Below are 8,855 nucleotides of genomic sequence, written 5' to 3'. Positions count from 1 at the left end.
TGACCCCCCCACACAGGGAGTGGGGCAGCACCTCTGCAGGACCCCGGACTCAGGGTCTCCCCAGTGCAGTGGCTTCCCCCTCCTTCGGAGCAGCTGCGATGCTGCCAAGCTCCCTGCCTGCACAGAGCCATGACTTACCGTGTGACACCAGGGCTCCACTCAGCCTACAGGGTGGCCATGGCCTTTTATAACCAGGCTTTATCCTTTGGACTCCTTAGGAAAGGACACGAAGGAGAGATACGTGTGCTTTGAACCGAGGTTATCATAAACACATAAGCCAGCTCAGCCCGGGAGTGGGGCTATTTACAAAGTGCCATTCGAGGAAAGAAAAATTGACTTTGGGGATAGGAAAGGCCCCTGTTAGCCTGAATTTACAGGTTCAGTTGCCAAAAGATTGTGTTCCCCAGGTGATAACACGGAGGCATCAAGCCTCCTGTTCAAAACTCTTTCAGGAATGTGAGCACAAGCCCGTCTTCTTGCCCCGATGTTATGGGCAGACATGGGCCGTCTAAAGGTGTGCTGCTCCCGGGATGTGCCGGTTCAGGCGACACACGTCTGCTCTCCCTCGGGGCTGGGGGCGTGGAGGGCAGCCCTCCAGATAACTCGGACAGAGGGTAAAAGCAAAGGCAACCCTGTTGTCCAAGAGAGAGTAGAACAAAGAAGGCTTGAACAGAGCTTTGTTTAGAAAAAAATAGAGCCTGTTTTCAAAGCATTTCTGAGCTGCATCGATTGGACCTTGACCCAGAGATAAGAAGGTGGAGGTGGTTTCTTTCCTTCAATGCTGAGGGGAGGCCTGGGTTCTGAACCACTAGCTGCCGCTCAGCCATTTTTAAATTAACAGATACTTCAGATACGCTAAAGTGCATAGATCATATGTTTAAAATTCAGTGCGGTTTAATGAATTTTGACAAATGTGTACTCCTGCCTATATGCCCCAGGTCAAGGTATAACATATTTCCAGCATCCAGAAGTTTCTCTCATGGTCCTTCTGGCCCTCTTCCCCCACCCCATAATAGGGCTCTGATACCTCACATCATAGATTAGTTTGGTCTGTTCTAGAATTGCATATACATGGAATTATCCATCAGGTTTTTGAGGTTGACCACATCGTCACGTGTATCAGTAGTTGCTGCTTCTCATTGCTGTGCCACATTGATGTATTTCTGTGTGAATTTATCACAGCAGGCTTGCCTGTGTGGGTTCTGCTTAGTTTGGGACTATTATGAGCGATGCTGCTAGGAACATTCTAGTCTAGTACAAGTTTCTGGTAGACATGAGCACTCCTTTGCTCGGGTTTGTCCCCAGGAGCAGAACTGCCTGGGTCCAGGGGTGTGCGCCTGTTGAACACTTTTCCAACAAGGCTGCCACCTCTGTCAGCTCCCATTGGCAGCAGGAGGAGCGTCCAGTCGCCACACACCCCACCCCTGCCCTTCGGTCAATCCCAGCCACATTCAGGTTGCCAGCAATTTCCTGAGGGTTACAAGCAACAAAAATGGCATCTTCAAGGGGCGTGGAACTGGTAAAGGGATGAGGAAGCCTGAATGGGGTCCCCTCTACCTGAATAGCCAAAGCCTAATGTTGTCACCCTGCTGCCCCCCAACCCCCAGAGGTGTCCAGCAGCTGGGGCACAAGTCGAAGGCTCATAAAGGACCCCACTGAGGAGGCTGGTACGGTGGCATTAGGCCAAATGGAAGCCCTAGACCTATGACATGGGGCCAGCGGTGCCCATTGCTCTCGGGCAGAGAAATGGGGTCACGCAGCACGTGCTCCTTAGTGACCTGCTTCTTTCACGCAGCAGGTATTTGGGATTCACCCACACTGTCACATGTGTTAGTGCTAACCTCTGGCGACACAGAAATGACTGTACAAACCTTGATCCTTCCACCAAGGCAAGGCCTAAACAAATAATCAATGAAATATAAGTACCAACTGAGATACGTTCCATGGAAGAAAAATAAGGAACGTGATAACAATGTAAAGGAAGACCTGGTCCCATTCCGGGCACTGAGGAGGGCTTCTTTGACGTTGTGACCTTGAAGCTGAGCCTTGGGGGATAACGTTGACTTAGGCAGGGACAGAGTAGGGGTAGTATGTCTCAGGAAGAGGAAACAGAATATGCAAAGACCCCGAGATGGGCACATTTGAAAAACTACACAAGGCAGCCCAGCCTGTGCACCTGGGATTCAGTGAGCGAGGGAGAGAGACTTGAGGGGGGGGAGTGCGTGCGGAGGAGGCAAGGTCCGGGAACACTGACCCTAATGACCACGGTAAGAGGTGGGAGTTGGTGAGATGGATAACTTCCAGATCTCTCCTGCCTTCTCCTCCCAGCCCTGTGTCCTGGAGGATGCTTCTGTGGCCTCCTTGCACTACTTGCCCTTGGCCTTCTGGTTGGTTCAGCCCATGGAAGGCACCTCCAGGAGGTCAGAGGGGAGGAGGCAGAGGTTAGAGTGTTTCTGCCCAGACTCCCTCCCTCCTGAGCTGTGGCCGGGCAATGCCCGCACTTCCCTCCTGAGCACTGCCGTTCCTCTCAAGCAGCTCCCTCCTGTGGCTCCAGCTCCTGCCAGAGTCTTCTGGTAGCTCCCTTCCTCCAGGCTTCAGGCTATGGGGCTGTCAGAGCTTCTAGCTGCTGCTAATCCCTGGGTGCTCCAGCGCTGCTGGTGGGTTCCCTTAACCCTGTCCACACCTCTGTAGAGCTGCCTGGATAAGGCCTTTGAGGGGACCATCACTTTGCCACTGGGGCGCCTGGCAGGTGCGGCCAGCGGACTGCCCCTGAGAGAGGATGTGTTCAGAGGCCTGTGGTCCATCTTGGGAATGCAGATTAGCTAGGCTTTGGGCACCTTCCTTTCCTGACTCCATATTTCTAATGAGGGTTTCTGTCCTTATTAGGAAGGGGTTTTGGATGGTGCACTTGTAGGGCTTTTGGTTTTGCAACCCACACCAATAGCAGCCAACCCGTTCTGGGACTTGGTTATGATTTTTGCCCCAGGTTTAGTAAGTTATCTTCAGATAATCAGTGGGTCATATCACCCACAGCCCCCTGGTTTCAGCCACAGATTAGTCAAGGAACCAGGGAACTGCTTACCTGAGCGGCATTTTATCTGGTCCACAGTCATACCCAGAGGACAGACTTGGAGGGAAGGGGGAGGGGGCGAGTTCAATTCTTGTTTTGTCCAGGTCACCAGGCTCTGTTCCGAATGCCAAGGTCAGATCGTGGTCACCTCTGTCCTTAAGGGACTCATTGAGGCCGATTTGTTCAACGTAAGGAAAAACTTTCCAAGGGGAAGAATCATTGGAAAATCCAATTTTTTTCCGATGGGCTTTGCTGGTGGGGGGTGACCCCTGAGTCACATGGATGACATTGCGACTTGAGCAGAGGTAGACAGAAGCCAAACCTCAGGTGAGAGGTGATTAGGTGATCTACTTTTAAGGTCCTCGTCAAATCTGGGATCCTACAAGAAATTTTGGAAACCAAAATCTAAAGAAAAGACCCTACCTTTCTACTCAGGCAAGAGTCAGCCCGCAGGAGCACACCATCCCGCCCCCCTTTCAAAGAGGATAAGAACTCACCCAGGCGGTAACACACACCAAGGTCATGAGAAATAAGCTGAACAAACACATCTGGGGAATGTGATCTCAAGGACAGGTGTTGGCCATGAGAGAGCTGAGCATCGAAAAGGAATCAGGTGGCGTTCAGGTCAAATGCTGTCCTGGGAGGAAATGACAGTGGTCAAATCATAGCTCTCAGAGCTATAAGATGCTCAAGACATACGGCACCTTGTTTATTCCCATTTTACAGCCTCAGTCGAGACCCTGAAAGGTTAAGGGACTTAGTTCAAGGGCAAATGGAAGAGCAGGCCTTGACCTCAGGGCTCTATCCCCTGCTCTGGTGCTGCCGTTGTCTCCTGTAGGTCTCAGTTTGATGACCTATGACCTGGGTGGAACTAGGCCACTGACTTAGGAACATTGTCCCTGTGTAAAGCTGCTCTCCTAGGAGGGTTGGGCACCACTGCCACAGTCACCTGTCCCAAGTGGTCCTGAGCCCGCCTGCTCTTTGGCAGGGTGGCCCAGAGCTGGTTGGGGGGTGCCCCAGGCTGTCCCTTGTTTGCCTGCCCATGACAAGGCCAGCTCAGCATTCCTGTCCTTTCTGGGGACCCGAGGTTCTGACACTGTGCCAGTTGTGTGCCCTGGGAAGAAAGGGAAGGCCAGCACCTGTGGGAAAAGTCATTCACTGCCACATGTTGGCAGGTGGCAGGGCCATGGCCGGGGGGAGGCCTGCTAACTGACATAGCAGCTGCCCGGGGAATGGAGGTGGCTTGGTCCTCCTCCTGCACACCGAGGCCTGTTGAAAGTTCGTTTGTCCCTCTCCTTTACCACCCCCTCTGTGTGTCCCCTCCCCTCCAGTCCCTGGCCCTTCCCCCTTCAGGCCGCCCTCCCCCACCGCTTCCTCCCAGCTTTTATCCTGTACGTGGCTCCTGGATGCCCTCAGATGCACATTCACCTGTGCATTCGCTCATTCATGTCTGTTTTTATGTGGCTACACAGTGCGGGATGCTCTTCCGGCCTTGAGGGTACAACAGTGAGCAGACACACTCCCTCCCTGTCCTCATGCAGCTGACAGTGCCACAGAACACAGACACTCGTTACCTACAAATAAGTACATAATTGCCAATAAAGAAAAAGCACACCAAGGATCTGTGTCCCCGGGCTCTACGATCCGGGCTTCATCTAAAGAGAATAACTTAGGGGTATCGGGTGGAGAGGGGTCCAAATTTAGGTGGAATCCAAGCTCCTGAATGAGGCAGACAAAGTTGGTCACTGTTACGGGTTGAATTATGTTACCCCCAAAAGATATGTGGGGAGCCCTAACCCCTAGGATCTCAGAATATGACCTTATTTGGAGACAGTGTCTTTATATTGGAAAAGGGGGGTCAAGAGTGTGGGCCCTAAACCAATATGACTGGTGTCCTCATAAGGAGGGGAAATTTGGACACAGAGACAGGCACACAGGGAGGCTGTCATGTGACCATGAAGGAAGAGACCCGGGTGATGCTTCTCAAAGCCAAGAAGTGGCAGAGGAAGCCAGCAACCACCAAAAGGAGAGCGGTGTGAACAGGTTCTCCTTCCCAGCCTCAGATGGAGCCAGGCCTGCTGAGCCCGGGTCATGCCCCTTCCAGCCTCCAGAATGGAGAGAGGGTACATTTTTATTGTATGACTCATCCAGTTGGTGACACTTTGTTATGGCAGCCTGAGCTGACTAATAAGGCCACCATGTGGCCTCTGCCCAGCTTCATCTCTGCCACTGCCCCGCCTCATAATTACTTAAGTGAGAGGACTCGCTGTTCTGGAATGAACCTGCTTTTCCCCCTTCTGAGCCTTTGCACCCATGGGTCCCCCTGCCAGGGAGCCAGCTGCATCTCCACACCCCCTGGGGAACTTGCTCCTGAGGCCCCCCTCCCACACCCCCCCCTTCCCAGGCTCAGTCCCCCTCTGTCCTCCCCTCCCCTCCACATTTGCTTTTCCGTTCCAGGTGCCAGAGCCAACTCTGCTCTCAGAGCCTATGACTCTGGGCTCGATGCCCCCAGTTTCAGCCCCAGATCCTGCTCTCCTAGGTTTCTGAGACCTGAGTCAGCTCAGGGTGAGATGGGGTGTGGTTTTCCCTCCTTGCTGACAATTCTTACCCCCCAGGGATGTGCCTACTCACCGTGCTTTATGTCACATGAACTCAGGAAACAAGGGTCTTGCTGCAAAGGACCACGACGCAGGGGGAACTTTGTCTCTATACTTGGTTAACATGGGGATTATCATAAAAATGAAAACATGAAATTAATAAATTCTCCACGAAGAGTACGCCTGCTGCCTAGGGAGCTGAGCCCTGTGTGAGTTTCGCTGAAAGGCTGTAGCACCGCAGGGCCAGGGCAGGGATCACCTGAGGGCCCTTAAAACAGGCCTGCGCTCAGCTTGCTCTCGAATCCATCAGCCTGGGTCGGTCCTGCCCCCTTTTTTCCTTTAAGCTCCCAGGTGATTCAGAGGGCAGGGCCAGCCTCATATACCTTGAGGTGAGTATGCAGGTCCTGGGTTGGGTGGGCACAAAGCCCACCTTAATGAGCACAGCTTTGGGTCCAGGGACCCACTGTTCTGCATGTCTACAGCCTTCTCTCAGCTTTGGGTCTGGTGCAGACTGTGGCCACACCCTTGGGTTGCTTCGCTTACCTCACAGCACCCGGGTAGAGCCCTTTGTGTCCAAGGTGGTGCTGTTGATTCTTTCAGTAGAGCTTTAAGACAACGAGAGCAGCAAGGCAGGGTTGGGCTGTTGCCTCCATTTTACAGATGAGAAAGCTGAGGCCCAGAGAGGTAGAAGCCATTGCCCAAGTCACCTGGGTTGGCTAGTCTCCTGGTGGGCAGCTCAATGCCTTTTCTATTGCTTCCAACCAAACTCAAGGTCCCTGGAGCTTTATGTTAATTAACTGAATGGGAACATGGCATATCTTCATTGCTCCAGATGCTGTATCCATATGCATTCTGAATAATGTGCCACCTTTGTTAATTAAAAAACAAAACAAAAACAAAGCCCGATCAAATTGACCCCAGGTAGCCCCCGAAGCCTGGAAATTTGACCAGATGTGGCAATGTCACACAGACGCCGCAGGTGTACCCCAGTATAACCACGGAGAGCCCCAAACTCCCCACCTCCTGGGCGGTGTGTTAGGGTGGTGGATGTATGGGCTCTCCAGTGGTGCCAGGGGGTGGAGGCTCCACAGCCACACTGATAAGTAGCCCGGGTCCCCGGCAGTGATTTCGGAACCCGTCGCTCTCTACCTTCTCAGCAGTTTGCTCCAGCTGCACAGCTGAAAACAGGACATGTGCACATTCAAGCAAGGGGACAGGGGAGAGGGAGTGGAGCCTGGCCCCATTCCAGCTCAGTCTCCGTCAGCTGCCTTTCCTGTCCCAGAGCAGATGGCCAACACTGTACCTGCAGTCAAGACCCAGGGCACCCCAAGTCACCCAAAGCTCAGGGCAACGCTGTCACGGAGCGCTTATGCTGTGGCCCACAGCCTTGGGGAGCCTCTCCCAAGTGGCTTCCTCCTTCTACATTGCGCGCTCTGCTCGGTTTCCTCTTTGTTTTAAAATTGTTTTCTTCACCCTGATGAATGTGGCTCTGCGGGTTGGGCATCATCCTGCAAACTGAAAGGTCACTGGCTCAAATTCCCCATCAGGGCACATGTCTGGGCTGTGGGCCTGGTCCTGGTGAGGGCATGTGCGAGAGGCAACTGATCCATGTTTCTCTCCCTCTCTCTCTCCCTCCTTTTTCCCCCTTTCTCCAAACATACATAAAATCTTAATAAAAATGAATAAATAAAATTGCTTCTCCCAAGTCATCAGCCATATCAGTTAGTCTCGGGAGCAGGGGAGACAGGCTGCCCCTGACCAGGGCGAAGGGCTCTTGCCCGTGGCCATCCCCATCCCCTCCCCTCCCTTATGCCTCCGTTTTGCTCTCCACCCTCATACGTCCTCTCTCCTCTTGCCTGGATATCTTCCCGGCCTACTCCTCTCAGCTGGCCTCCCAGCCTGCAGTCTTCTTGCAAACCTCGTCTAGAGCAAATGGCTTTGCAGAGGCTTCCCCATCTTGCTCCTCCATCTTTGAGGCCACCCTGTCCTGGGGCACCATGATTTTTGCACTTCTCAGGCAGCAGAGCAGCGTGTATTCAGGTGCCGGGCTTCCTCCTACTGCGCACGCCCCGGCGGGGGGGGGGTGGGGGAGCAGGAACCGAATCCAAGTCTGCTTTCCTCTCCCTCCAGAGCCAGCACAGAGCTGCTGTTTGGTAGCGTTGGCAAGCCCACATTCCTTTGACTGAGCTCTTTGCTGACATGGTGTGCCCTCCCCAGGGTGTGGGTTCATGGCCAGTGCTGGGGAGGGGGTGGGGAGGAGGTGGGGCGCAGACCTGAGACAATAGGGCCTCTGGCCTGGGCTCCGTTCCCTCCTGCTCGGTGCCCCTGCCTCAGCATTACCGCTGTCCACTGAGCGCTCACCTTGTGCCCTTACTGTGGGACTCAGACTAGAGTCGCTCCTTTAATCCTTATGACACCTGCTTTCAGGAACAGTCTGGGTTCACGCGCACTCGGGTTCGAAGCTCAACAATAGCGGGATGTGGTACTCATGGTCAGGAACAGAGGTGGGGCACTGAAACGACCGTGTGGGATGTGAGGCCTGGTGGCCAAGAGGGGACACTCTGGGGAAGAGGTGACCTTCCCAGACCTGCACTGCCCCCTTGGGATGATCGCGGGACAGGCTGGGCCACTTTGAAGAACATCCTCTTCTCCTAGTTGAAGAAAACCCATGGCGTGGGGCCCATGGTGAGGTCTGACTGGCTGAGGGTTCCGAGGTGGCTGCAGACCACAGAATGACAGAAAGACCTCCATCTGTCCTCAGCACTGAGCCCCGTTCTGGGATGGCTCCTGACGGCAGGCACAGCACGGGCCCCGCGGCAGCCCTGGCCAGGGTGAGCGGGCTGGAACCTGTCCACACTCCGCGGAGGCGCCCAGGATGCTGGAGCACCCTGTAATCACCAAGCGCAGCCACCGAGTGGTCCCATCACCACCAAATTTGCCATGACGAAGAGGCCACATCATAGCTCAGTCTTTCCATGATCCCACAAGGTGGTGGCAGAGTCAGGGAGGAGCCCTGGAGTCAGGGTCAGGGGCCCGACCCTCTGTCCAGATGGGAGATTCCCCCTTGTGCTTGAGCCTCCATGTCCTCGCCTGTAAGACGAGAGGCCCTGCTGCGGCACAGATGCCCACCCCGCAGTTCTGCGGTTTACGGCCGCCCCCTCAGGTGGGAAGGAAACAGTGGTCCTGGA

The sequence above is a fragment of the Pteronotus mesoamericanus genome, unplaced genomic scaffold (assembly GCF_021234165.1).
Source record: "Pteronotus mesoamericanus isolate MK-2021 breed Mesoamerican mustached bat unplaced genomic scaffold, CSHL_Meso_final contig_657, whole genome shotgun sequence".
Taxonomy (NCBI): Eukaryota; Metazoa; Chordata; class Mammalia; order Chiroptera; family Mormoopidae; genus Pteronotus; species Pteronotus mesoamericanus.
The sequence above is the reverse complement of the archived record's forward strand: the minus strand, read 5'-3'. Positions refer to the sequence as shown.